Here is a 3778-nt window from a genome sequence, read left to right as displayed (position 1 = left end):
TCGCATCCATTAAGGCGTGGCCTCTCTTTAAGCGATTCCTGCAAAAGTGCAGCCGTGTAGGAAAATAGGCAGGTTATGGCGGCGGAAAGAAGGGCGCCGTGCCCGACTGACTGTGATATGTGATCGGCCAAAAATTGCATTTTTAAGAGTTTGTCAGCGAGAGAAGTGCTCTCAAAAAAAAAAAAAGGCAGAATTTTGGTGGTGGTTTTTGAAAAGTGGCAGTCGAAATTCAAATCAGGATTATAAAGCACTCCTCTAAGATTGCTCGCTAGGGGCTTGAGATTTAGAGGCAGGGATTTAAAGTTGGTGCACGGTTTCTTCCCCCTGGGCCAAAAATACTCGACACATGATGGAGGGAAAGTCTGTCCTGAACCAGAAATCTACAACAACTATTACTATTAATACTAATAATGATAATAATTAGAGGTCAAAACTCCAGGTACACTTAAGCATAAAGAGCAACTTTACATCTCTACTCTTCATCAACATTTCCTGTATAAAAGTAGCTTGATTTATCACTTTGCTGCAGCCTAAGAAAACACATGCAAATTAATGGAACACAGACAAATTAAGAAACTTCTTCGTCCATTTAAGAACACATGTGCTGCAAATACAGAAATCACAATGAAAACGTTTCCAGGGGACCCCACAACCTGATGGTAAAGGATTGCTGTTCAAAGCTGTGTGACTTTTTAAGTATGATTCCTTGTGAGGGATTTGAATATTTACTTTTATTTAGAATATTTCTTTGTGTTGCTTAACTGAATGTGGATCCTGTTTAGTTGATTAATACATTCACTTAATATATTTTCCTCCAAATATTTGTTTCATTGGTGTTTGGTTTGATTTCTGATCATTCTCTCTTTTGGAGGTTTTCCTGTTTGGAGCTGGTGATCAAGAAGAGCACCAGGTGCTTCCAATCTGGACTATACCATCTAGTATTTAGAGGGGGAGAGAGGGGGGTATTGGTTTCTTTTGTATTTTCTTTTCTGTCAAGCCTAGTATCTTTAATTTAAGATTAAACTATTTGTTTGGAGGTTATTGTATTTAAAAGTGTTTAATTTAAAAACATCTTTGTTTACCTTTGTAGTTTATTGGTTTGGTTGTTTTTATTTCGACCTTTGCATCTTAAAGATGGTTTAGTCCAAAGGGCATTGAAGCTATTCCTCAAACTATACATGACAAAATGTGCAATTAATCTGCAGATTGACGGCAAATGGGGCAAGAGAAGACAATACAACATGCTAACTCTAGTGCACTTGTCTTTTTCTGGGTGTTAAAATAAAAATATAAAATAAAAAACTACTTTGGTTGTGAGTATTTGCAGCACATGTGTTGTCAAATTGATTTTCTTACTTTAGATGCGATGCAAGAAGGTTCTGGGTTCTAATCCATGGGCCGACTGGTTCCTTTCTGTGTGGAGTTTTCATGTTCTCCCTGTGTCTGCGTGGGTTCTCTCCAGGTTCTCCAGCTTCCTCCCACCGTCCAAAGTCATGCTGGTTTAGGTTCATTGGTGATTCTAAATTGGCCGTAGGTGTGCATCAATCAGTGCCAGTAAAACAGGCCAAAAACAAAACGTGTTGTAATTCTGTTAATGAGCTAAAACCTGAAGCTGAGAGCTCAGTAACTGTGACCAACTAAGCTGACAACACATACCTGTGCAGAACATGTTCAAGGATGTACATGGAGCTATGTCAAAGGTTTAAAGCCCAGCGGAATCCAATTTAATTAATTTGCGAGAGGTAATGGTTCAAACACTGGAAACACAACAGGATGCCAATTACTGCAAATATATCTTTGAGAGACATGCAGGTGACCCCACAACCCCTAGTGGTATAACATGAGGAGAAATGTCCTCTGACATTAAGGAGCGACTACCTGTGCTGAAACTGTTGTTTTCTTCTCCATTCGGCCAACAACAACAACAACAATAATAATAACAGCTGCTTATACCTGATTATGCAAATTACATGCTTACTACAAACACACCTTGGTTCCCCAGAGCACGCTAATCACTGGAACGCCTCAAGGAACAAGAGGCTGGATTGTAAAAAGGTGTTTTAATAAATATTGAAAGAAGCACTACATGTTGTTTTTTTTTATTTCTATGTATAATTACTACTTATTTTACTGTTACTGGTCTTAATTGGTCTTTTATTTGTTTTGGGGTAAACAACTTGTTTACTGCGACAAAACATACATTTAATACACCCAGTTAATTAAATCTATTCCTGTGTTGAGTTATTTTTGCTGCCTCGTCTACCTTGTGTAGGCCACAACTACATTACCCATGATGCCTTGCACCATTGCAGACCCGCCTCCTTCGTTTGAATGGCAAGTTGTTTGTTTCACTCCGACCAGCTGCTAACTATTCCAGTCGGAGAGCAAACATGGGGACTAGCGGTCCTCTGCTCTCCCTTTAACAGGTCTGACAAGCAAGTGGAGGCTGGTTACAGACTCACTTCCGTTTTCACGCGTTCTCTTCAAAATAAAGCCAGACACCGTTTACATTATAGTTTAAAATATGCCTCATATACAAATTTTTTCTCATTCTTGATTTGCTCAATTATTTTCTCCAGGTTTTTATTTAAAGTGAGACGTTAAACAAAACTATTGTGTCTCTAATTAGTATTTGATTGCATAATTAACATTTTGTTTATCAATACAAAGATCGAAATTCACCAATATTTAGTGTTTTCATTTAAATTATTCTTGTGCCATATGCAAAATATCTCAGGGCCTCTGTTATTTCAACTCCAAATCATTAAGAACATGCAGATATGTGATATTTTTGTGCATTTTTCTTTACGTCTTGGGCTGTTTAAAAGCAATAATGATTAATATGTTAGTCTATAAAAAGTCAGAAAATAGACCTCTACTGTTTTATACTGACAGAAAATAAATTAGCAGCAGTTAAGGTAATAGATTATTATTATTAGCACTTGTTTGTAAAATAAATAAATAAATAAAAAATGTCACCTAGCTAGTTCTACCTCTACAGCTTTATCTGCATTATCTTGGTTTTAGTAAGCTGCAAATATTTAGAGAATGAACGTAATGTTGCTAAAACAAGATAAGAAGATAGTTGTATTTTAAATATGGAATAACGTTAGCTTAGTTTAGCTTGGCACTATTTCAGATTAGCTTAGCACTAATACTAGAAGCAATGGCTTCGATTCAATGTTCAACGGTAAAAATAAATAAATAAATAAATAAATAAAACAGCTTGATTCAATGGCAAAACATAGAAAAAAATAGTCTTGTTTGTTTAAGATGTGTAAAACTTTAAAGTTTTAACGGGACAAACTATTTTCCTAGCAGTGCAGTTGCTAGGCAACAGTAGATCCCTATCCTGGCAACACAGCTAATATGGCTAGCTAGCTCGTAGCTGTAGCCTCATGTTTATATATACTAAAAAATGTTTGATAGTTCTGGAAAGAGCATCAGAAAAGTGGTAAGTGTTTATAAATAATATTATTTTTTTTTTAAAATCAAGCATCGCTGGTTATTTATCTTTTCCAGACAACAAATTAGCATACCTGAATGTATGCTAATACATGAGAATCACAAACTAGGGCTAACAGAAAGCACGTATTTGAGTTTCAAACAATTTATTTGAACAACAGGGAGTGCTTTCTGGATATATATATTTGATGAATATGATAAATTATAGAAATATGAGCGGCTCACAAACAAAATAATTCGAGTGCGCTCTTATTTTGAAAAGCTCGTACCAGAAGTGCGCAGGCTTCCGTCCCAGCTTTGACAGCAGGTCCGT

Source organism: Chelon labrosus, assembly GCF_963514085.1.
Source record: "Chelon labrosus genome assembly, chromosome: 17".
Lineage (NCBI taxonomy): Eukaryota > Metazoa > Chordata > Actinopteri > Mugiliformes > Mugilidae > Chelon > Chelon labrosus.
The sequence above is the reverse complement of the archived record's forward strand: the minus strand, read 5'-3'. Positions refer to the sequence as shown.